This window comes from Schistocerca cancellata, chromosome 11 (assembly GCF_023864275.1).
Source record: "Schistocerca cancellata isolate TAMUIC-IGC-003103 chromosome 11, iqSchCanc2.1, whole genome shotgun sequence".
NCBI lineage: Eukaryota > Metazoa > Arthropoda > Insecta > Orthoptera > Acrididae > Schistocerca > Schistocerca cancellata.
In genome coordinates, this window is record NC_064636.1 from 122,339,552 (window position 1) to 122,367,123 (window position 27,572).

Sequence of the window (27,572 nt, forward strand, 5' to 3'; positions counted from 1 at the left end):
TGTCATCAGTAGGTTCCAGTCAAATTATGTGCCTTCATTGTTGTCACAGTCATGGCACTAGATTCCTGATTTTCTGTCAGTAAGGTCACAATTCATAGGAACTGATAGAAGTCTTGTACTGGGAGTGAAGTAATTAGTTGGTTCCCCAAGGAAGTGTAATAGGGCATCTTTCGTTCCTAATTTACATAAATGATATAGGAGACAATCTGAGTAGCTGTCTTTGTTTACAGATGTTTTTCTGGTAAACTCATCAGATGAAGACAAATTCAAAATGATTTAGACAAGATATCCATATGGTGTGCTCCCTGCCGCCGTTGGATAAGAAGCTGCAGCAGCAAGTCGTATACCCCTAGCTTACGTATTTGTTACATAGTTTAATTCTTAATTTCTTTGCGTGTTTTTGGGTACTTGCATTGTTTAATTCATAAATTTCGGGCATGTTATAGTATTTGAGAGTTGTGGCATCGCGCTTTAGTGTTCACTTCGTTTACTTAAATTGCGTGTGAGTTTCGTATAGGAGGTGTAATTTCGAGTTTTAGTTACTGTAATCGTAAATTCAGGCAGATTGTAGCGCAGTCGTTAGGCATTTATACAGGTTAGTTAATACATTCTTTGTGTGTTTCTCTTGCGTTATCTAGGCACGGACTCGTGTTTCAGTAACTGTTGTTGAACATCGATTAGAATGGACAGGGACTGTGATTGCTGTGTACGGATGAGGGCTGAGTTGGCATCCCTTTTCTCACAGCTGCAAGCGGCGCTGACTTCGGTCACGCACCTTGAGGCTGTTGCCAATGGGCACCACTGTGGGGAGCCGGACTTGGTTATCACGGGGATGTCTCCAGATCGGTCTGCCGCTGTGGTTGCCCCGGTTGCTGCCCGCAGTGGGGCTGAGTCCTCGCCTGTGGTTGATTGGGAGGTCGTTCCAAGGCGTGGCAGGCAGCGAAAGACGTCCCTGGAGGCTGATCAGAAAGCCTCCCCGGTGCGTCTGACAAATAGGTTTCAGGCACTGTATCTGGCTGAGCCAGATGCAGCTGCCTGCCCTGTTTCAGAGGATGATTCTCAGCCTTCAAGGTCCGGGCAATCACAGAGGGTGGGCTTACTGGTAGTTGGGAGCTCAAATGTTAGGCGTGTAATGGGGCCCCTTAGGGATATGGCGGTTAAGGAGGGGAAGAAATCCAGTGTGCACTCCGTGTGCATTCCGGGTGGAGTCATTCCTGATGTGGAAAGGGTCCTTCCGGATGCCATGAAGAGCACAGGGTGCAGCCAGCTGCAGGTGGTGGCACATGTCGGCACTAATGACGTGTGTCGCTTTGGATCTGAGGAAATTCTGTCTGGATTCCAGCGGCTATCTGATTTGGTGAAGGCTGCCGGTCTTGCTTACGAGATGAAGGCAGAGCTCAGCATCTGCAGCATCATTGACAGAACCGACTGCGGACCTTTGGTGCAGAGCTGGGTGGAGGGTCTGAATCAGAGGCTCAGACGGTTTTGCGACCATGTTGGCTGCAGGTTCCTTGACTTGCGCCATAGGGTGGTCGGGTTTCGGGTTCCACTGAATAGGTCAGGAGTTCGTTATACTCAACGCAGCTACACTGGTAGCAGTGGCTGTGTGGCGTGGACTGGGCGGTTTTTAGGTTAAAAGGCCTCGGGAAAGTACGGGGTGGGTTGCAATCTCAAAGGGTGCATGGCAAATACAGGACGTGCTTGGATCAAGGAACAGTCGGAATTGTAGTTGTACATTGTTGTAGTGCTGGGAAAGTCCCTGAGCTTCAAGCGCTAATAGAAAGCACAGAAGCTGAAATCGTTATAGGTACACAAAGCTGGCTAAAGCGTGAAATAAGTTCTGCAGAAATTTTTACGAAGTCTCAGACGGTGTTCAGGAAAGATAGATTAGACAGAATTGGTGGTGGAGTGTTTGTGTCTGTCAGTAGTGGTTTATCTTGTAGTGAAGTCGAAGTAGATTCTCCGTGCGAATTAGTGTGGGTGGAGGTTATACTTAAGGGGCTCCGGAACGCCCTGTACTTGCAATGTTAATATAACGCTTATAAATTACATCTTTCCTCACAAAGTATTTGAGGTAGGAAGTTGAACTTTTTACAGATTATTTATTTGAATATGGGCTACAACTTAACACAGGAATTTTACAAAATTTTAGTTCAGTTATTAAAGATGATTTTTTCAATTGTAATGAAACTTCACAAAATTTTTTTGCAATTTTTTATTTATATATTCAAAAATATACAGTTTTTTGGAAAAAGGCTGCGTTAAATTATGCGGAAGGTACTGTGTAACATTTACTGAAAGTTTGAAACTAATATGTTTGGAAGATCCTTAGAAAACCTGTAATTAGTATGAGAAAATAAAAGTTTTGGGAATCGAGCGACAAAGATTGAATTAACTTTTTAGTGCATTCCAGGTCCATAGAATGGATTATCTTCATCCTCTGCAACCTCCTCTTCCAGCTTCCTCTTGTTCCTCCTCCTGTTTACTCTTGCTTGTATTTCTAGACTCTTTACAGCCCTGTCTGCAGCCCGAAGGCATTCCTTGTCTAAAGCAAGCATCGCTCGTACCATGTTAGAACCTATCTTCATTCCCATATTTCTAAATACCTTTCGATTTCCAACATTTCTCCTTTTCTTAAAAGCCTTCAGAGGATTTATAATAACTTTTTTACTCATTATTATACTTCAACAAAACAGAGACTCAAGAAACAGAATTAGTTACGAATATTTTCAAGATAACGACAGAGTAAATAAACATGAAACAATCGACAATCACGCCAGCGATATATATTGAACCATCACAGTTTAGCCACAACACATACTTTATCTCACATCACTAAAATGTACCTGATGAACACGGACGTTAACAACACCATTTGACAGCAGTATAACAGCGCCACAGTGGGTCACGCCCATGTAGAACACATTTCAAGAAAAATTTAAAAATAGTTGTAGTCTTCGAAATTGAATAAATTATATATCTATTAAAAGGCAATAGTCTGCAGATTCAGAAAACGCAAAAAAGTAAAAATTGAACTTTTCATGATTTTGAGCCTTTCTGGAGCCCCTCTCTGCCAGTAGTGGTTTATCTTGTAGTGAAGTCGAAGTAGATACTCCCTGCGAATTAGTATGGGTGGAGGTTATACTTAACAGCCGAACTAAGGTAATAATTGGCTCCTTCTACCGACCCCCAGGCTCTGATGATATGGTTGCTGAACAGTTCAGAGAAAATTTGAGTCTCGTAACAAATAAATACCCCACTCATACGGTTGTAGTTGGTGGGGACTTCAACCTTCCCTCGATATGTTGGCAAAAATACTTGTTCAAAACCAGTGGTAGGCAGAAAACATCTTCCGAGATTGTCCTAAATGCTTTCTCCGAAAATTATTTCGAGCAGTTAGTCCACGAATCCACGCGAATTGTAAATGGTTGCGAAAACACACTTGATCTCTTAGCCACAAACAAACCAGAGCTGATAGAGAGCATCTTGACTAATACAGGGATTAGTGATCACAAGGTCGTTGTAGCTAGGCTCAATACCGTTTCTTCCAAATCCACCAGAAACAAACGCAAAATAATTTTATTTAAGAAAGCGGATAAAGTGTCACTAGAAGCCTTCCTAAGAGGCAATCTCCATTCCTTCCGATCTGACTATGCAAATGTAGACGAGATGTGGCTCAAATTCAAAGATATAGTAGCAACAGCAATTAAGAGATTCATACCTCATAAATTGGTAAGAGATGGAACTGATCCCCCATGGTACACAAAACAGGTCCGAATGCTGTTGCAGAGGAAACGGAAAAAGTATGCGAAGTTCAGAAGAACGCGAAATCCCGAAGATTGGCTAAAATTTACAGACGCGCTAAATTTGGCACGGACTTCAATGCGAGATGCCTTTCATAGGTTCCATAACGAAACATTGTATCGAAATTTGGTAGAAAATCCGAAGAACTTCTGGTCGTATGTAAAGTAAACAAGCGGCAAGACGCAGTCAATACCTTCGCTGTGCAGTGGCGATGGTACTGTTACCGACGACTGTGCCGCTAAAGCGGAGTTATTGAACGCAGTTTTCCGAAATTCCGTCACCAGGGAAGACGAATGGAATATTCCAGAATTTGAAACACGAATAGCTGCTAGCATGAGTTTCTTAGAAGTAGATACCTTAGGGGTTGCGAAACAACTCAAATTGCTTGATACGGGCAAGTCTTCAGGTCCAGATTGGATACCGATTAGGTTCCTTTCAGATTACGCTGATACAATAGCTCCCTACTTAGCAATCATATACAACCTCTCGCTCACCGATAGATCTGTACCTACAGATTGGAAAATTGCGCAGGTCGCACCAGTGTTTAAGAAGGGTAGTAGGAGTAATCCATCGAACTACAGATCTATATCATTGACGTCAGTTTGCAGTAGAGTTTTGGAGCACATACTGTATTCAAACATTATGAATCGCCTCGAAGGGAAGGATCTATTGATACGTAGTCAGCATGGTTTCAGAAAACATCGTTCTTGTGCAACGCAGCTTGCTCTTTATTCGCACGAAGTAATGGCCGCTATCGATAGGGGAACTCAAGTTGATTCCGTATTTCTAGATTTCCGGAAAGCTTTTGATACTGTTCCTCAGAAGCGACTCCTAATCGAGCTGCGGGCCTATGGGGTATCGTCTCAGTTGTGCGACTGGATTCGTGATTTTCTGTCAGGAAGGTTGCAGTTCGTAGTAATAGACGGCAAATCATCGAGTAAAACTGAAGTGATATCAGGTGTTCCCTAGGGAAGCGTCCTGGGACCTCTGCTGTTCCTGGTCTATAGAAATGACCTGGGTGACAATCTGAGCAGTTCTCTCAGGGTTTTCGCAGATGATGCTGTAATTTACCGTCTAGTAAGGTTATCCGAAGACCAGTATCAGTTGCAAAGCGATTTAGAAAAGATTGCTGTATGGTGTGGCAGGTGGCAGTTGACGCTAAATAACGAAAAGTGTGAGGTGACCCACGTGAGTTCCAAAAGAAATCCATTAGAATTTGATTACTTGATAAATAGTACAATTCTCAAAGCTGTCCATTCAACTAAGTACCTGGGTGTTAAAATTACGAACAACTTCAGTTCGAAAGACTACATAGACAATATTGTGGGGAAGGCGAGCCAAAGGTTGCGTTTCATTGGCAGAACACTTAGAAGATGCAACAAGTCCACTAAAGAGACAGCTTACACTACACTCGTTCGTCCTCTGTTAGAATATTGCTGCGCGGTGTGGGACCCTTACCAGGTGGGACTGACGGAGGATATCGAAAGGGTGCAAAAAAGGGCAGCTCGTTTTGTATTATCATGTAATAGGGGAGAGAGTGTGGCAGATATGATACGCGAGTTGGGATGGAAGTCATTAAAGCAAAGACGTTTCTCGTCGCGGCGAGATCTATTTACGAAATTTCAGTCGCCAACTTTCTCCTCCGAATGCGAAAATATTTTGTTGAGCCCAACCTACATAGGTATGAATGGTCATCAAAATAATATAAGAGAAATCACAGCTCGAACAGAAAGGTTTAGGTGTTCGTTTTTTCCCGCGCGCTGTTAGGGAGTGGAATGGTAGAGAGGTAGTATGATTGTGGTTCTATGAACCCTCTGCCAAGCAATTAAATGTGAATTGCAGAGTAGTCATATAGATGTAGATGGTGGAAAAATAGAAAATTACCTAAACAATAAAGTGTGGTCCCTTACATGAGTACAAAAAAAACTCAAATTATGACTGCACGAAATTCGCCCAAATTTAAAGACTTACAGCTTGACAAAATATGTGTGCACTATATGCATTATAACCATAATATGCAAAGTGTTGGGAAGAAGGCAAACCAAAGATCATATTTCATTGGCAGAGATTTAGGAGGAGCAACATTTGTGGAGGACTACTTACAGTGTCCTCATTATGGGAATGCTCAAGGAATGGCAGCAAGCTTTGTTTCATCACAAAGTTTGGGAGCTGGAAAGTATATGTTAGCTAGGGTGCCAATCAAAACAAAAGTTTTTATTTGTAGCATGATCTCTTCCTATTATTTCAATCACCAACTTCCTCTTCCAAATTCCAAAGTATGATAAGAGACTAAAGCACTTGCACATAAAGATAGTGTTCGTATTTACCCCACATTGTTGTTGAGAGTAGAAGAGTAGAGAAATATTCTGGAAGTGGTTCTATGAACTTTTGTCAAACACTTCCGTGAATTGCAGACGTATCGTGTAGATGTAGATTTAGATGTAGAAGCACTTAAGCTACTTGCTTGCTGCACCATTGGTCAAGGACTAGTTGTTAGCATGTCCATAATGCTGTCACATGGCTCAAATTAACCAGTGTCCATTTGAGCTGCTCTTCATATTTTATGTTCAATATCTCCTGTCAGTCCTGTTTCATACAAGTGCTGCATGCTTCAGATTTGTACTAGGATGTGTTTTAAGAGTTAGTAAGCGATTTCCTTTGAGGCTCAGTGTTTTCCATGTAGTCTGCCACTGAACTAATGTCTGCTATTGGCTTTACCTATAGCTAATCCTGTGTTATTGTTGAATTTCAAATTCCTAATTGTTGCTACATCCACATAATTGTTTGAGTGGACCATTTCCAGCTGTGACTCATTGATACTGTAGTAGTGGGATCCTACATTTTTGTGAAGTGTAAAGTGTTATATTCTGAACATTTACTGCAAGTTGCCGATCTTAGCACTACGAAATCTGATGAAGATGTGACTACTTGCACAGCACTTTTCTTGTATAGATTGACAAAATCTAAACTCTGCTCTATTTGTAGTACATAAGAACCCTCGAGCAACAAAGAAATCAGAAATTCCTACACTCGTGTTTTATTGAGTACATGCTGCATTTCGGATCCTGTGGTCCATCTTCAGGTGTATTTCGTCTTAATACATGCTTTATTGGTTCTATTGAATGAGGGGAAATGCATAATCCTGTCACAAAAAGGTTTGATCTTAGGTTCCAAATTCGTAAGTCAGATGTTGAAAATATGTGCGAAATAGTGGTAAAGATGAACAGAGTACGCTTATCAAATAATCCAAGAAAAGCGTTTTTAACGTTTTAGTAACGGCATAAGTTGTATCCTCCATTGTTTTCAAGCAAATAATTTCATTCAAGACACCTTGACAAACACATGTTTGTCAACACTTCAGACGTTTTTGTACATGGTTTGGTTAAAGATGCATTTTTGATAGTGCTAAAGATTTAATTACTAAACAATTGACACATACAGAAAATAACTTCGGAACAAATATTTAAAATTATAGAAATAGCTGTGGCTTGCGAAGTCTTTTCATTTAACATTGATTCTGGTTTTTTGATTTTGTGGAGGTGTATCTCCAGTTCTGGCAGATTTAGGGTCTTACTATTGGCTTCATTATGTAATACTATCAAATTGTTTTCTAGATTGTTAGTGACATGGTTCGTTTCCAACATATTTGTGCAATGACTGATTCTTCAAATTGGTTAAGCCTGAAAGCATTTACATGTTCTTGAAAACAGGTTTTGAAGTTTGTGCTTGTTTTCTGTACAAAGTTGGCAGGACAACTAGGGCATGATACTTCATGCACTCTACTGTTGTCGTATGTTTGTATATTTGAATTAATGTTATGGATGTGTAAGTTAAGTAATTTATTATTAATTGAGAATGAAACATTTTTTTTAAAGGTTAGCTATTTCTTGTGAGATTGGGCCCAGGTATGGGATACTGGTGATATTTTCTCTTCTTTCATAGTGTTGACATTCATTGTCTTGCTTTTGTTTGTCTGTCTGCATTGTTAATTGTTTCGTCTGTGTAGTCATTGCTTATGGCAATGCTCTTTATTGTAACTATCTCATTCTTGAGAATGTTCCCTTTTAGATCAAGAGAGTGTACTCAGTGTAGCATGGGTCTAAATGCAGCATGTTTCTGTGTGGTGGGATGACATGATGAGTTTTCTAGTGTTACATCTGTGTGTGTGTTTTCTGTGTATGCTGAACTTAGGTTTTTGTTTATGGTTGGTGATTTTAAGATACAGTAAATTTGTGCATTTGTTGTCCTCATGTTCTATTGTGAATTTCACGTTTATGTGGAAAGAATTGAATACTGCTAGTAGTTCCTCAACCTCATTTTTTGTTCCATGAAATAGAAGCAAGGTATCATCAACTTATCTCCAGTAATATCTTACTTTACTTTCGATTCTATTGTTTCCATTAAAGAACTTCCTTTCCAGATGATTGAGAATTACGTCTGCAAGAGCACTTGATAGGCTAGTGTCCATGGCAAGACCCTAATCCTGTTGGTGAACTTTCCCATTGATTGTTCAGTAATTGTAAGACAATATTAACTGCAATGTGTCCTTGACTTCTGATATTTCTACAATTGACAATTTTTTGTGTGTTATTAAGTTTTCAAAAATTGTCTATTGTTTCTTCAGTTGGTACTTTCGTAAATAGGTTAGTTACATCAAAAGAGGCGTTTGCATTCTTAAATAACTATGTTTTATCAAAGGTATAGTACTGCTTCAGACTTTTGTTCAGTAATTGGGAGACACTGAAAGCAGGTGTATTCCTAGAATTAACAGTAGACCTCGGTGGAACTTGGGATTTATGGGTCTTATGTTGAGCTCTGTCTTTGGGCTGTGGGATTCATTAAAATGAAAGTTTTTTCTGCTTTTTCGGTGAAGAAGAGATTGAATTTATTAACCATTTTTCTGATTTTGTTTTGAAATTTTAGTTGGATCTTGCTTGAGCTCTGTTATGTTATTTTCAGAAAATAAACTTTGGGTTTTAGTGATGTATTCATCTTTGTTCATAATTACTACAGAATTGCTTTTCTCAGCTTTCAGAATCATGGCATTGCCGTTATATGGTTTCGTGTTCATGCTGTTTAATAGCTTTCTCTCCTGATAAACTGTTTTGTGAATTTCGTTATGGTTAATCATGCTTTCCTGAATAACATTATGTTGTGTGGTAGGACAGTCTGTTCAGTTTTATTAAGATCAGCTAAATCATTTGGTTTTTTAGTGTATACAATGAGATTTTTTAGGTTATTAGTACTTAATCTGGGTTCTAAGTTGTGCTTTAGCCCTTCCTTAAGTAGACTTTGTTCTTTTACATGGAGGAGATACCAGTTTGGTTCACAACTCTTTATGAAACTGTTTTGTTGGATGGTTGGGTGTCCTGCTGCTGATTCAGTTTTAGCTACATGGCTTCTAATTTCTTTTGATGTCTGTGTGTGATTTCAGTTCGCATTTTATTTACAGTTCTTTCTACATACTCCTCAGCAGCTCCTAGTTCTAATGGGTGTAGTATATTAGCTAATTGTAAATACGTGTTGCAACAGCATATAACAATATCTTCTTTCGTTTTGTACTGAGATTTTACTTGAGACTTCATCTACATTATCTCACATTTCCTCTTGGCAATCTGGGCTGAAGCAGACTTGTTTGCTGTTCGCTTTGATATAATTAGGACGAAAGTCACACGCTAGACGTTCTTTGATGAACTTAATACTAGCACTGGCTTTCACGAACTTTATTTTGTAATTGCTGTATGAGTATACTGCTTTCAGTGCCTGGCTGGTCAAGTTAATTTTAACCATATTTTGCAGCTTCAAACGTGGTATGCTTTATTTGTCCTCTTGAATGAGATTAACTGTATATTCCTGTACTGAAAAGGTTTGATGTTAGGTTCCGAATTTCGTGTGCCACACGTGGGAAAATGTGTGAAATAGTGGAAAAGATGAATAGTGTAGACTTATCCAAATAATCCAAGAAAAGCGTTTTTCACCCTTTGGTAACAGCATTTGGTTTCTGCTCTATCGTTTTCAAGCATACCATTTAATAGAAGAGGCACCTCCACAAACACATGTTTGTGAACACTTCACAGATGTTTTGTACATGGTGAGATCAAAGGTGCATTTTCATAGTGCTAAAGATATAATTATTAAACAATTGACATGTGCAGGAGATAACTTTAGAATAGATCTTCAAAATTACAAAAGTAACTGTGGCTTGTGAAATACTTTTGTTCATTTAACATCAACTCTGATTTCTTGATTTTGTGGAGGTTTATCTCCAGTTGTTCGAACAGATTTAGGGTCTTGCCATTGGCTACATTATGCAGTACTACCAAATTGTTTTGTATGTTGTTGTTGACATGTTTCTTTTCCAACATGTGTTGTGCAATGACTGATTTTTCAAAGTGGCGAGCCTGAAAGAATTTACATCTTCGTGAAAACGGGATTTGAAGTTTCTGCTTGTTTTCCATACATAGTAGGCAGGACAACTGGCTCATGATACTTTGTACACTCATCTGTTTTTGTATGTTTGCGTATTTGATTTTATGTTATGGATGAGTAAGTTTCCTACTTTAATACTAGTTAAGAATGAATCTGTTACATCTGTCTTTTCCACTATTTCGCACATATTTTCCACGTCTGGCTTACAAAATTCGTATCCTAACATCAAACCTTTTTGTGACAGGAATATGCATTTCATCTCATCCAAGAGAACAAGTAAATCATGTATTAAGATGAATTACACCAGAACATGGACCCTCAGGGCTGATATGCATAATGTACTGTATAAAACATGATAAATTGTGACTAAATGCGTTTTTTAATTCATATCTCGAGTGTGTTGAGTACAGTCACGTTTGAAGCTGCTGAATATGGATAAAATTAAATTGAATTTACCCAGCCAGGCACTAAAAGCGGTATACTCATACAGGAAACACAAACCAGTGCTAGGGTTAAGTTCACCGACGAATGTCTAGCGTGTGATTTTCGTGCCAGTTACGTCAAACTGAAGACCAAAAACAAGCCTGATGCATCCTATTGCCAGAAAGAAATGTGAGATAATGTGGATGAAGTCACCAGTACAATCTCAGTATATGAAGAAAGAAGGTATTGCTGAGTGCTGGTATAACATGTATTTACAATTAGCTAATACACAACACCCATTAGAACTAAGAGCTGCTGAGGAGTATGTAGAAAGAACTGTAAATAAAATGAGAACTGAAATCACACACAGGCACCAAACGAAATTAGAAGCCATGCAGCTAAAACTGCATCAGCAGCAGGACAACCAACCATCCAACAAAACACTTTTATGAAAGAGTCTTTAACCAAACTGGTATCATCTTCAGTGAAAAAGAACATCTACTCAAGGGAGGGCTAAAGCACAACGTAGAACCCAGATTAAGTACTACTAACCTAAAGCACATCATTATACACACTAAAAAGCAGCTGATTTAGCTGATCTTAATAACACTGAACAGACTGTCCTAGCACACAACATAAAGTTATTCAGGAAAGCATAACTAACCATAATGAAACCCCCAAAACACTTTATCTGGAGAGAAAGTTATTAAACAGCATGAACATGAAACTCAATAACACCAATGCCACGTTTCTGAAAGCTGACAAAAGCAATTCTGTAGTAATGATGAACAAAGATGAATAACTCACTAAAACACTAAGTTTCATTTTTGAAAATAACATAACAGAGCTCAAGCAAGATCTGACTCTAAAATTCCAAAACAAAATCAGAAAAATGATTGATAAATGCAATTTCCTCTTCACAGAAAAAGAATCAAAAACATGCCTTTTAATGAATCTCACAGCTCCAAGACTGATAGCTCAACCTAAGACCTGCAAACCTTAAGTTCCATTGAGGCCTATTGTTAATTCTGGGAATACACCTGCTTAAGAGTCTCCCAATTACTGAACAAAATTCTGAAGCAGTACTATACATTTGATGAATCATTCTCATTTAAGAACACAAAGGGATTAGCAACTAAAATTAGACATAAATATTCCTACAGTCGCTATTTTTGCCTCTTTTGATGTAACTAACCTATTTACAAAAGTACCAACTGAAGAAGCAATAGACATAATTTTTGAAAACTTAATAACACGTAAAAAATTGTAAATTGTAGAAATATCAGAAGTCGAGGACATCTTACAGCTAATATTGTCTCACAATTTCTTTACATTCAATGGGAAAGTTCACCAACAGAATTAGGGTCTTGCCATAGGCAGTAGCCTATCAAGTGCTCCTGCAGATATAATTCTCAATCATCTGAAAAGTAAGTTCTTTAATGGAAACTATAGATTCAAAAGTAAAATAAGATTTTACTGGAGATAAGTTGATGATTCCTTGCTTCTATATCATGCAACAGAAAATGAGGTTGAGGAACTACTAGCAGTATTCAATTCTTTCCACATAAACGTGAAATTCACAATAGAACATGAGGACAACAAATGCATAAATTTCCTGATTCTTAAAATCACCAACCATCAACAAAAACATAAATTTAGCATACGCACACACACACACACACACACACACACACACACACACACACACACACACAACACTGGACAAGTCATCATTTCATCCCACCACACAGAAACGCACCACATTTAGATCCATGCTATACAGAGTACATTACCTTGACCTAGAAGGAAACATAATTAGGAATGAGATAGTTACAATAAAGATCATTGCCATCAGTAATGGCTACACAACCAAAACCATTGACAATTTAAACAGATAAATACACAAAACCAAGACAATGAATGTCAACACTATGAAAGAGGAGAGAATATTCGCTGGTATCCCATACCTGTTTACCATCTCACAAAAAATTGCTAACCTTTTCAAAGAAACAAATACAAGTTTCATTTTCAACTAATAATAAATTAGGAAACTTACTCATCCATAACATAAAATGAAATATGCAAACAAACAGTAGAATGTACAAGGTATCACGCCCCAGTTGTTCTGTCTACTATGTAAGGAAAACAAGCAGGAACTTCAAAACCCGATTTCAAGAAGATCTAAACGCTTTCAGGCTCAACCAATGTGAAGAATCAGTCATTGCACAAATATGTTGGAAACGAACCATGTCATCAACAATCTAGAAAACAATTTGGTAGTATGACATAATAAAGCCAATAGTAAGACCCTAGATCTGTCGGAACAACAAATAAAAAAACCAGATTTGGTCTTAAATGAACAACCAGATATCGCATGCAACAGCTTCTTTTGTAATTTTAAATATCTGTTCTAAAGTTACTTGCTGCGTATGTCAGTTTGTTCCTGCATATGTCAATTGTTTAATAATTATATCTATAGCTCTATGATACATGCATCTTGGTCCATACCATGTAGAAAAACATCTGGGAAGTGTTTACAAACATTGTTTGCGGATCTGCCTCTTGAATGAAATGATATGCTTGAAAACGATGGAGAAGAAAACTTATGCGGTTACTAAAGCGTTAAAAACGCTTTTCGTGGATTAGTTGGTGAGTTTGCACTATCCATCTTCTCCACTATTTTGCACATTTTTCCGTATGTGGCCTACAAAATCCGGAACGTAACATCAAAACTTTTCATGACAGGAATATGCATTCAGTCTCTTTCAAGAGGACAAATAAACCATGGATTAAGACGACATACACCTGAAGATAGACCCACAGGGTCCGAAATGCATCGTGTATTGAATAAAAGGCAATAAATTGTGACTAAATGCGTATTAGATACATACCTCGAGTGTATTGAGTTAAATCACGTTTGAAGCTGCAAAAATCGATAAAATTAAAAAGAAATTCCTAGCTTTATGGTTGAATGATTAAACTGTGCCACACTGATTTTTCTCTGGTGGTGTTTTTTTTTCTGCCTTAACACAGCATAATATAAACACGAGAACTAAATGGGAACAGCCTTGTGTTGCTCTGGGATAAGAAAATGTTTTATCCTACAACAAGTGCAGATTTAATGTTCTGACGAAAATGAGCTTGTAAGTACTACCATTTTTCCTTGCATGTGGGCTAAATTATGTGCTTACTCCTAGAGTGGCAGACAGAAAAATGAGTGAATTACATCTTAAACAGTTTGTAGGCTTACGTTTATTTCAAGATTTAAACCAATCAACCACACCATACTGAAGGCACAGTATTCTGGATCAGTAATTAGAGGTAAATTTATTATTCAGCTGCTGAGCACCGGATGAAAACGACATGTCCCATCAAGATTAATGTAAAATATTTGTTATTTTGTAACAAATGGAATCTTTAATATGCTTATAAATTAGACCATTCATAAAAAATATAGGCAAAAATCTACGCAAAAAGAATTTTTATTGACATGTTAAGCACAGGAAGAACAGTAAATGGATGTGCATTTAAAATGTAATCATAAATGTTCAGTATTGAACATTTGTTAGTCATTACAGAAACCCACATGATCTCCTGGAAGTCAGGAACTGCAGTCACTGGCAACTGGCATGGCAAGTCATGTGGAAATGCCTGTACATGGACTGGTTACACTTTGTAATTGCCATCATGTGTCAGGAAAGAATTAACTCCGTTGGTATAATGAATGGGAAACACCACCTGGATCACCATTTTCAAAATTATTGAGATGTTTTGATCTGACCAGCAGATCATTTTCAGATCTAACTTGGGAAAAATAAAAATGAGGCCTAACAACACAAGTTAAGGGTGTGACACTACAAATAATACAAACAGCAGTACTGCAAATAACGTAAATATTTCATATACTCATTCATGTCCTCAGGTGTAGTTTGTTAGTAGTGACGAAAATGAACATAAAACTATGAAAACCATACAGAAGATGGACAGGGAAAAGTTACTTAGTCATGTGATGTATATACACGTCAGTGCCCAGAACATTAATAGTGTCGAGAAGATTTTTATAAAGAGAAAGTATGTTGATTGTGTAAAATGGATTACATGATTCTTCCTTTCGTTCTTCTCCCATCATGTGTTAGGTGATTTCACCTCTGCTGGTGAACATGTTCTAGCAGTCCCTTCTGTCGTCTTTACCTCTTTCTTGTACCTTGTGGTTTGTAATGAAGTATTAGTTTTGGGAGTTGTTTTCAGGCATTCTATCTACATGTTCCCACAATCTGTTTCTATTTCTTGTGCATTGAATCAACTTGCAGTTCATTCATAACTTCTTCATTTCTGGATGTATGTTCCTGCTTATATCCATATGATTCAATAATAATTCAAGAAAAGAAAGAGAATCTTTGGAAAGATATCTATCATCTTGAGTTGTTGGCTTCTGAATGTCACATGAAAATCTCCATTAATAAATTAAGTGTTAAGGTAGTCAAGGGAAAATCATCTCAGATCAACAATTGTTATAAATAATGTAATACTGGAGCAAGTTACTCATTTCCAATGCCATAGTTATGGAATAAGATGAGATTTTTGCAGTGATACTGATAACAAGATTATAACGTACAATTTGCAGAATAATGGAGTCTTACGTGAAAATCTGATTTAAGTAGGAAACAGAATCTGGTTATAAAAACAGCCATGTTTTAGAAAATTATTACACTGTGTATTCATATAGTTGAAAGATAACAGTGAGGGGAAACAGAATGGCCACAGGGGTGTACCACATGCCACAGCAGGTTGTGTGCCAAATGATACACCTGTGTGTTTATGCAGGCCAGTCTGCACCAACCACCATCTTCCCATGGCTGGCAGACATGAAAAAACATTCACATTGATGGGAGTAGTGAGCCACTGGAGATTGTATGTTTACTGGGGAACATTGTCATAAATATAAATTGTAATAGTTCCGGCACTAAATGTAACTGGGTTTTCTCTTTTGATGCTAGTGAACTGTTAGGATTAGCATTACTGCAAAGAGCCTTTGATTCTAAAGCATTATGTCAGGGTGAAAATACTAAATAAATAAATTTTTCTCTCTTAACAATATGTAGGCAGGGTGGGTTCTTCCTTGTCTCAGGTATGTGGTAGAATGAATCAGCAATTTTACAAAAGATAACTTGTATTGAAAGTTTTGTACAACTGTTTGCTTACTGGATGTTCTTGGAGAGCGGCAGCTGTGTCGTTTGTGAAGCCTTCTACTGTGGCAGCGGCGGCGTCTGATTACGCGTGGCGGTGTGTATCTCGTGTCGCCGTCTCGCCCAGTTGGCTAGAGACGCGCAGCGCGAGGTGGCCCGTTTAATTATTGAGAACGAAGTCATGCATCATACGGTGATACCTTGGATGTGGCGTCCCAGTGTTTCTCTTCTCTAAGCGGCCGCGTATGTTGTGCGTCGGCCAGCGGAGCGGCGCGGCGGGGGAAGGCCAGTGTCCCAGACTCGAAAACCGGACTCCCGCTTGCCAGTCTTCGGCTGTCAGATCTTCATCCCAGCTCACAGGTGACTGCTGATGTGAGGCTGTCTCCGCGTCCTCACGAGTCACCCGGGTACGTAAAAATCAGACCTCAAATACCTTTTAACTCCTGTCTTCTGGCGCCGAGGCTGCTGCTTGCTATTCTATTGCATCGGTGGACTTGGTGCGTCTGTATACGATGTAGTCTCTTCTTGCATGACGGTCTTCAGCACCGAAACTGACTAAAAACTACTGCTGCTCTCTTTGTCGGGTCCACTGCGTCTCACGTATTTATTCACTTCACTTCAGTTCACTGGAGGTGAACGACTTCACGGTCATTGCCTCTTCCGTCACGTTGAAAAGCTTCTCTAAGAATCTTCTTAACGTCAGTCATTGGCTCTTGGAATGTAGGCGAGGGCCTTTGCTCACATATGACAACTGAGAAACACGTGAGCCGGTTGGGCGATGCCCTGACGGCTGAATTGACAGCGTCCGTTTATGTGGGGAGGGCGATGGCTTCTGAACTTGCTGACTTCACGGTCATTGTCTCTTCTGCTCTGCCCGCTGTTTGCCAGCATGTTACTCTCTAAACTAAACAAAGTTTTTCATTTATTTTCTAATTTCTACTTCACTTTGATTTCACTAATTTATTTACTAACCTTAAGTACAACTCAACAAAATAAGTGATGTAGGAAAATTAATTTTCTTCATTAATATTCTTTTCTTTTGAAAGTATAAAGTTGCTGCTCTTCAAGCAATGAAGATATCCCCTCTTGCCAACTACGTAAAATCATCTTGTTAGGCAAGTTATTAACAGAAACCTAACTGGTTGCGCCACGTGTGGTGACTTCTGAGCAAGTCGATGCCAACTCATGTCAAAAGTGATTTCCTTTTGAGTAATCTGAGGGACAGACCCCTTGAGTTAGTTTTGAGAGGGTTACAAGCCAACCTAGCTTCAATCCTGGTAGCCAATATATGATGCTTTTAGTCACTATTTGGTACAGCCCCCAAGTCTTCACATTTATCTACAACTAGATATATATTTCTTCAGCCAACAAATAGTGCATGATGGAGGATACCTTATGCCACCAATTATCATTGTCCCACTTGCAACTGGAATGATGGAGAATTGACTGGCTGTATGGCTCCATATATACCTTCTGAGATATATGTTGGTGGCAATATATCGTTCTACAGTCTGTTCCATATGCTGGTTATCTGAACTTTGTCACTAGCAGTTTGCAAGAACATGTTCCTTCCACAGGAACCTAAAAATACTGCCCAGTTCCCTTCACACAGGTCCCACTACCTGTGTAGCCACTTCCTGCGTATAGTGGACCTCTGACCTATTAAGCAGAACCCAGAAACCCACCACCCTATGGTGCAAGTCAAGGAATCTTCAGCCTACATGGATGCAGAACCATCTGGACCCCTGATTCAAGCCATCCACTTGTTTCTGTACCCAAGGACCACAGTCAGTTATGTATACGATGCTACAGATGGCGATCTCTGCCTTCATTTTGGTCTTTACTACTTCAGCTAGCCACTCAAAACCATAGAGAATCTCTTCCAATCCAATGCAACACATCTTTTTAGTTCCAACATGAGCCACTACCTGCACTTGGCAGCACCCTTTGTTCTTAATGATATCTGGATGCACCCATGTGCACAGTGCGCAATGGATTCCTTCCCATCCTCTGCAGCCATATCCCCTAATGTTGGAACTCCCAACTACCAGTAAACCCACTCTCTGTGAATGCCCAGACCTTGTGGCTGGAAAAGAGTGCCTTCATCTGGCTCAGGGATTTTGTCAGCCACAAACAGGACCTAGAACTTGTTTGTCATGCTATCTGGGGTGGCACTCTGATCAGCCCCTCAGAAATTCTTTTGCTGGAGCTACTTACCACTCAACTGTAGGTGATGGGTCACCTCCAGTGCAGGCAGTTCAGAGGAGAGCCACAGTAGTGGACCAATTGAGTGTATGTGTGGGACATAGTAGATATCTAGTCTTCCTTAGTGATGCCCATTGGCAACAGCCTCAAGCTGTTTGACCAAAGCCAACACCACCTGGAGCTGTTTGCTAGGAGTCACCAACTAGGCTCAAATCTGGACAGAGCAGTCAGTCCCTATTCATACCACAGATGGAAAAACTGTACACTACCCAGTTATTACGATACTAGACTATGCCTGGTAAGTATTCAGACATGCAGTAAATTAGGAAGTAAACTGCATCCACGCAGATAACTGAAAATAAATCGCTCATGTTTGAGGCTTGTAAATATAATTTGCAAACAAATGATGTACTCACCTTGTCTGCAGCAGCACATCAAATGAGTGCTCTGGTGGTCCAGCCAAACTGACCCAATCAAAGCAAAGCAAAAACAAAAAAAAAGCCTGTATGACACAGGGATCAAGAAAAGTGTCAGTACAGGTACTTCACACCACACTGTGGAATGAACAGTTCTCATGACACAACACTAATGCTAGCCCTGTCTGGGACATGTGCCACATGGTCAGTTATAGCAATCAACTACTCCATCCAGATAGGATGCCTCCCTCTTCCAGATGCTGCACCAAGCTCACTTACGTTTTATAATTTCATTATCATATCCTTTAAACCATTTAAGGACATTGGTCCTCTCCTCAGAACTTACTGTGTCAGTGCGGCACTGTAATTCCTGCTCTTCACAGAAAACTTTCACTAACAGCCCACAGTCTCACTTGATAGCCAAACTGTTCACTCATGTTATGGCTTGTCAAATGACAGCATGTATGCCATAGTGTCAGACAAACAGTGTACAGTGTCAAATTTTGCACTGGGGTGTCCAAAGTTGGAACTGATTTTTTCCAGTGTAATCCAATTCCCCATTAATGCAGCTACCAAGTTTTGCTTTGATATGATGATCAAATTCCACATTGAACGTGTGCAAGTAGCTGCTCATTAATTAAAACCACTTGGTGCTGAAGTCTCATATGTATAGCTCCCATATGTGTCTTGTCAAAATTAGATTTATTACAGCTTTCATGAACACATTTAAACAGTCGTTCTTTCTGCGCTCCATATGCGAATAGAATGGGGAAATGCCAGTGGGATGTTACCTCTGCCATGCACATCAGTGGTTTGCAGAATTAAGACGTTAACGTAGACAGACCTCTCTGATTTATATAATACTGTAAGTACCAGTTCATTATTTTTACCCTGAAGTGCCCACCGATACCTGTCGTTTCAAATGTACATAGTAAACATGCTTCATACTTTGTATTAAATGCCATCGTAGATTTCTCTAACAATCCTTGTGGATCACAAAATGATTTGCTTATATCTTGTGTTATTTCCTCACTGCTTAAACTAACATTATTGATTGGCATTATCACTAATTACATTACATTGCTACACTTTTTCCAAAAAAAAAGATGCTTAACTTTGATTGGTTCCTGTCCCACCACTATGTATGGTTGTATAGCTGTCTTGGCACGTTCTTCATTCCCATATCAAAATATTGCTTTATTTTCTTCCTTTTATGTACATTGACATTTCCAATTCATTAAAGCTCATATATTGACAAAAGTCTCATTTTTAGGTAATACTGTAAATAGACATTTATTATTTTTATCATTATATTTCCACTGAAAACCTATTTCTTCCAACCAATGTAATGCCAATTCTTCATACTTGTTAATAAATAAAATTATTGATTTCTGTATGAATCTTTGATCATAATATGCTTTGTTTCTATCCTATGTTGTTTCCTCAATATATAAATTAATGGTAGTGGTGTATACCATCATATTTTGAATAAAAAAGGCCTGACAAGGAGTCTGTAATCACTTGACTTAAATTCAATTGTCAGTTAACAGCTCTGTGCTGATTGTTGCCATGAAGTTTGTGGAAAGCGGTAGTTGACACTGAACAATAGAAAGTGAGAGGTCCCCCACACCAGAACTGTAGAATTCCACTAAATTTTGGTTTACGTGATAAATCATACAGATTTAATGATTGTAGATTCAACAAAACACCCAGGGGCTAAAATTACAAAAACCCTAACTTCACATAAAAAAATGTTGTGGGGAATTTGAACTGAAGTGTTTTGTTGGCATTCCCCCTTAGAAAGCGCAACAAATCTAGTAGAGTACCTACACCATGCTTGCCTGCTTTCTCCTGGAGTATTGCTGCACAGTATGGGATCCTTCGTAGCTAGGACTATGGAAGGGACTGAGAAAGTTCAAGGGAGGAAAGCTTGTTTTGTATTCCTGCAAAATGGGGGGAAAGTGTAATGTGTACGTTATGAGATGAAGTGGCAAACCGAAGAAAGGTGTTTGTCTTTGTATTGAATTCTTTCCTCAAAATTTCAATCACCAACTCTTTTCCTCTGAATGCCAAAGTATGTTTTGACACCAAACTACTTCGGGAGAAATGATAAAATAAGAGGAAGCAGGGTATACACAAAGGGAATTGTTAACTGATGTGCCTAGATAATCTCAGCACTGGGAGATTAGTCTCTGGCCATCCATACACACAAAAGGAGTCTCAAGGGGTAGAATTAGACTTTTATCTGTATCTCCTAACTGTTACTGACTACTGGCGAAGCAGTTCTACACATGCCACTACTCTGAAGGAACAGGAACTTTGTGTGTGTGTGTGTGTGTGTGTGTGTGTGTGTGTGTGTGTGTGTGTGTGTGTTTTTTGCTGAAGTGAGAGCAAGGCTAGGGGATATGGGTAGAGGACATGGACTAGCATAGGTTGAGTCTAGAGGTGTTGCAGGGGTGGTGGGCGAGCAGTGCAGTCTACTGATTGCAAGTAAAACAAACATCCTTTCAGTATACTCTATGTGTAGATTCTAACACAGCTGTTGATGTTGTATTATTATAGTTGAATGGAAGGGAAAATGGAAAAAGAGTGAAGGGCATCTACATCCATGTCCTCATAAAAATCCATTTTCCAGAATCTGCTGAGAGTTCTATGGCAGCCAATACATCCTACTATACCAGTAAGTAGGGCTTCTTCAATTCCATTCGCGTACTGAGTGCAGGATAATTGCTGTCAAAATGACTCTGTGGATGCTGTAATTAGTCAAGTCTTGTCCTTACACTCCCTGGGGAAGTGATAGGTAATAGGATGTAGTATATTTCTAGATTCATCACTTACAGCTGGTTCTTAAATCTCTATAAATGGGCTTTTATAGGATAGTTGGCATCTATCTTCAAGCATCTGTGTGTCTCATTTCTTAGCAGTTGCATGACACTGCCACATGGGTCAAACAAACTTGTGAACATTGTGCTGCTCATCTTTGTATATGTTGAGTATTCTGTGATAATCATATGTGGTGCAGGTGCCACACACCTGAGCAGGCTTGTAGTATTGATTGTATAAATGTTTTATAAGCAGTCTCCTTTGTGTACTGGTTGCATTTACACAGTATTTTACCAGCGAATCAAAGTGTGCTACATAAGTGCAGTTTTAAATTTCTGAACAGACCATTGACCTCAGCAGTTTGGTCACTTAGGAATCTCCCCCCCCCCCCCCCCCACACACACAAACACAAATATTTTTCTGAACATTTACAGCACGTTGACAATCTCTGCACAACTTTGAATTCTTATCCAGATGTGACTGACCAATCATGCAGCTTTTTCTGGTATGGGGTGACAGAATATAAACAGCATTACAAAGGACTTGCAAGCAACAATTTCGAATTCCTGGCTTTTATAAAATAATTAATTAAATCTGTATTTGATACCTTATGAGATAGGAAAATTCCGATTTGTTTTATATGCACAGGAATGTTGTGTGGCTTTCATTTTCTGAACAAAATGATTTCTTAATTGATTTAATTTTTCCTTGGATTTGGATGAAAACACCCACAAAAGTTATTTTATAACAAATGGCGCATTATTTTTAACACAGTGAGACCTTTAATTAATGTGTGAGAGGGAGAAACACTTGGTTATTTGAAAACAATTTTTAACAACACATTAATGAGAGGAAGAACAATGGGATGTGTTAGGAATGTCATAAGACATATTTAATATTGGAATAATTTTTCAGTTCTGACAAAAATCGCAAGTGATCTCCTGGAAGTGAGAAACTTCAGTCACTGGGCAGTGGTTGCAGATCAATCAAATACTTTCTTCGTAATTGTTTGCACCTCATGAATGCATTATCATGATTGGTATAATGAATGGAAACCAACATCTGCATCACTATTTTCTGTAATAAAGATGGTCCATTCTCATGGGAATTGCAGATCAGCCCCATATAAAAGTTGGAAAAGAAAAAATGAAAGAAGGCAATATAAATACACTCCTGGAAATGGAAAAAAGAACACATTGACACCGGTGTGTCAGACCCACCATACTTGCTCCGGAAACTGCGAGAGGGCTGTACAAGCAATGATCACACACACGGCACAGCGGACACACCAGGAACTGCGGTGTTGGCCGTCGAATGGCGCTAGCTGCGCAGCATTTGTGCACCGCCGCCGTCAGTGTCAGCCAGTTTGCCGTGGCATACGGAGCTCCATCGCAGTCTTTAACACTGGTAGCATGCCGCGACAGCGTGGACGTGAACCGTATGTGCAGTTGACGGACTTTGAGCGAGGGCGTATAGTGGGCATGCGGGAGGCCGGGTGGACGTACCGCCGAATTGCTCAACACGTGGGGCGTGAGGTCTCCACAGTACATCGATGTTGTCGCCAGTGGTCGGCGGAAGGTGCACGTGCCCGTCGACCTGGGACCGGACCGCAGCGACGCACGGATGCACGCCAAGACCGTAGGATCCTACGCAGTGCCGTAGGGGACCGCACCGCCACTTCCCAGCAAATTAGGGACACTGTTGCTCCTGGGGTATCGGCGAGGACCATTCGCAACCGTCTCCATGAAGCTGGGCTACGGTCCCGCACACCGTTAGGCCGTCTTCCGCTCACGCCCCAACATCGTGCAGCCCGCCTCCAGTGGTGTCGCGACAGGCGTGAATGGAGGGACGAATGGAGACGTGTCGTCTTCAGCGATGAGAGTCGCTTCTGCCTTGGTGCCAATGATGGTCGTATGCGTGTTTGGCGCCGTGCAGGTGAGCGCCACAATCAGGACTGCATACGACCGAGGCACACAGGGACACCCGGCATCATGGTGTGGGGAGCGATCTCCTACACTGGCCGTACACCACTGGTGATCGTCGAGGGGACACTGAATAGTGCACGGTACATCCAAACCGTCATCGAACCCATCGTTCTACCATTCCTAGAACGGCAAGAGAACTTGCTGTTTCACAGGACAATGCACGTCCGCATGTATCCCGTGCCACCCAACGTGCTCTAGAAGGTGTAAGTCAACTACCCTGGCCAGCAAGATGTCCGGATCTGTCCCCCATTGAGCATGTTTGGGACTGGATGAAGCGTCGTCTCACGCGGTCTGCACGTCCAGCACGAACGCTGGTCCAACTGAGGCGCCAGGTGGAAATGGCATGGCAAGCCGTTCCACAGGACTACATCCAGCATCTCTACGATCGTCTCCATGGGAGAATAGCAGCCTGCATTGCTGCGAAAGGTGGATATACACTGTACTAGTGCCGACATTGTGCATGCTCTGTTGCCTGTGTCTATGTGCCTGTGGTTCTGTCAGTGTGATCATGTGATGTATCTGACCCCAGGAATGTGTCAATAAAGTTTCCCCTTCCTGGGACAATGAATTCACGGTGTTCTTATTTCAATTTCCAGGAGTGTATTATGTGAGTGTAACGCTATAAAACTAGTGATAATGTTACAACAAATACCTTCAAATCATGGACTCACTCATATCCAAGGGCTGTAAGCTTTAGATTGTCAGTAATGACAATATTTTACAGAAAACTCTAAAAAGTATAGAGGATGCAATACATGGACTGAACAGGTGTCTTGACAGAGCGAGAAATTGTGAAAACAGTACGGAATTCTGTAAATTATGGTGATACACTAAGGCATGCTGTGCTCATTTGTCTAATGACTACTGAACTCTCTCTTTTCATAGCACTGTCTGTGAAGCCCAAAGAAGTTCCATTAGGGGAATAAATCGTGTAGCCACTAATTTTTGCACAGTGCCAATATGGAGTGTCCTGATCAATATGCTAAAAATCCTGAGTGGTAGGGTGTGTGTCTTGGGATGGGGCAGTGATATTTAAAGGTCACGTTTTACGATTTATTTTCAGTAACTGAAAATTTGAGTTTCGACTGAAAATGTTTCCCCATACAGAATCAAACTACATGAAATTTGCTAAAAATGTTCTTTATGCATCTATGACTAATAGCTTCCACATTTCAGGGAATAGAAAAACAAGACTATTAACAATATTGCTTCAACTATATGAAATTAATTATCTTTAAATGGAGGGTGTAAAAACAAATTTGTGTACCACATGTAAGCGTAGTACAGCCATATTACAGGATAAATTGTTCTCGGAGCACAACAAGATGATGGCAAGGTATTGGGAGTAGAAGCAAAGGACAGATAGATAGCCAGATTATGTTCATGCTCTTCCTTCCTTCACAGGTCTGCAAACTGAAGATAAAGGTGGTGATTCCCCATTCCATCTACCCCACTACGTCACAAGAAGCCACCAAAGGATGTCTCACAAAGTTGTTACAGCTGTCCACAATGTGCCTATGAAGAGTGCAGTACCACAGTCTGCATACATGCCTGGAGGCCATTTATTTCCCACAGAAAGCGTCAAGACTTAATGAAAAGCTGATATCAGTTACTAATGACATTAACACAAGAAACACACACAGTCTCTGAAAATCTTTCCAGACTGTTCTATGCTGTCAGAGGTGAAATTGATTCTGTCGTCCTGTATGGAAGTTGTAGCCTTCTTGTGGGAAGTGGAAATTCCATCACCATGAGTGCTGCTTGCTTTTCAATTTACACAGACTACACCTCCCCAGCATTTATTGTCTAGTTCTCTTGTGTGAGTAGACAAAATAACTTCACTGAGCTCATGTTTGTACAGTGGAGTTATTTTCAGTTTATTAAGCAAGTACTTCGTTATAGTGGTTTGTCCATATGTTCGTCCATATGTTACTTTTATTACCATTATTAATGAAGTGTTAACACATGTGGAAAAGAGATGATACACCTTTACACTTCCCCTCCTCCTCCGCCCCCACTCCCCCTCCCCGCCCCCACTCCCCCTCCCCGCCCCCACTCCCCCTCCCCGCCCCCACTCCCCCTCCCCGCCCCCACTCCCCCTCCCCGCCCCCACTCCCCCTCCCTGCCCCCACTCCCCCTCCCCGCCCCCACTCCACCTCCCCACCCCCACTCCCCCTCCCCGCCCCCACTCCCCCTCCCCGCCCCCACTCCCCCTCCCCGCCCCCACTCCCCCTCCCCGCCGCCACTCCCCCAGCCCGCCCCCGCTCCCCCGCCCCACTCCAAAAACCCGTATTAGTGCTTTTGTTGCAAATATCCAGCTAACATCTGTGTTTGTCTTACATACAACGTCAACGAAAATTCACATTTATGTTTAGTTTATGCAAGAGACAATGAAAGTTCTACAGAAATGTACTGGCAAGCACATTGAAACTTGTACAAGCAGAAGTAGTCCTACTGATGGGTGACGATTTTCAACTCCGAGACATAGAGATACCGAAATGATGCTGCTGTTGGGAGAGAAATGCAACCTATTTTTCCATAAGTATTTAGGTATTTCGATGGTACTATTAGTGGTTACTCTTAGCTCCAGTGTGTTCTTTCAGAACAAAAGCTTTTACTGTATTGGCTAGAATGCCTCCCCATTTCATGAACTTTTTGTGAGCCTGAGCGTTTTGTGCAAAGTTTCACCAAGAGAATAAAAGTGTCCACTAAGTTATTTATCTATCTAATGAATGATCCTGTTGATTCTGGTGAACTAGCTGGTCGATAATTGTCGTTGATGATTCCATCGTTAAAAAGTACATCACTTTTATCACATCAACCACTTTTTATTCAATTTGACACGAATAGTGTACGAAAATGCCCACATTCTTCCAGTCTTGTCAACTGCGTTTGATATTGAGCAAGGAAGTTTAGTTTTTATGCCAGTAATTCCTAGACACTGCTGGACCTCTTTATTCTGTTGTGTACTGCGCCATAAGAAGTGAATGCAACAAGTGTCATTCTGGCTTGCTCTAGCTGGATAATTACTTGAATCAATATATGCTAGACATCATGAGAGTGGCATTGTGACTCGAGTACACTAAAATAGGGTGAATACGATTATGCATCAGAGTAACAGATAGGAACACCAGAGCATTGATAGGCAAAGTTATTACTACAATTGTCTGAAGTATATATCCATAAATTGACGAAACAAACTTTCAGCAAAGTGTTACTGAAATGTAGCTTTTCTTGTGCTTTATGTCATCAAAAATCAGCATGTCTTTGTTTTCATTTTGCCGTTTCCGAAAGTAATTCTTAATTGTGCTACAGCCTCTTGGTTAATTTCACATGAGCAATTGAGATTATTTACTTTTGGAGATGTTTCAGAACGTTGTTGCAACAATGCGTGCCTCAAACCATGTCTATATCCTTTGAGCTTCTAATTTTCAAGGGCATGGTTTCCAGAGTAAATTCATTGTCACATCACATTGTGCATTCTCTTGCTGTTTTTAAGTTGGCATTTCTTTAACATAGTGGCAAATATGATTTTCTGTTTTCACTGAGTCTACAATGATGTAGAACATTCGACTGAGCCATCTTATGGTGTTCATCTGAGACTTGGTTCTGGAAGAGATTGATTTTGGCATTTGCTGTCCTTAATTTATCTCGTAATTGGACAATATCCGGTTCCTGGCACATCAACATTGTTTTCATGTGATTACTACTCCGTTCAGTATTGATTTGCAATCTACATTTTCCTTTAGCAGAAGAAGCTCTGGCAGACATTGAACTGCAGCATGTTTACTGTCTTCCTTCCACAGCTTCCCTTTAGCGAGTGCTTGATGGACGATTCTCTTTTGTTTAATATTTTCGACAGATATATCAGTAAACTGGGAAATACACGAGGAACCACTGAGCTGCTCTGGTTTTAAAAGACAGCCCTTGTCTTACAATTTCAACTTATTTACTGACGATAAACATTTGTTGTTCGCACACAAAACAACTGTCAGATTGTCTTTCCGAGGAATTGCTGTCAACCATTTTGAAAATTATTGGAGAACTACAAAATATTTACCTTTAGGTGCTCTTCAGCCACATCGGTTCACTGGATCGAAAAACGTGGACATGTTTTGTTCGTTTTCTTCTATAAATATAAGTAACTATAACTCTCAACACCTCTTTATAATCACAGCCTTCAACTGTTAACCATTCACTCACAAGTCTGTAAACAAACAGAAGCAACAAATGCCACCCAATTACATGTCAGGTTGAGTCTCAGGTGACAGTGCTACTCGTAGTTCTTGGGTATATGAAGA

At 40.1% G+C, this 27,572-nt stretch overlaps 1 protein-coding gene across 1 annotated transcript in view; it reads left to right on the top strand.

Moving 5' to 3' along the window:
* LOC126108601 (uncharacterized) overlaps nucleotides 1-27,572 on the top strand; it is a 106,404-nt gene that overhangs the window by 67,669 nt on the left and 11,163 nt on the right. The window lies entirely within an intron of this gene.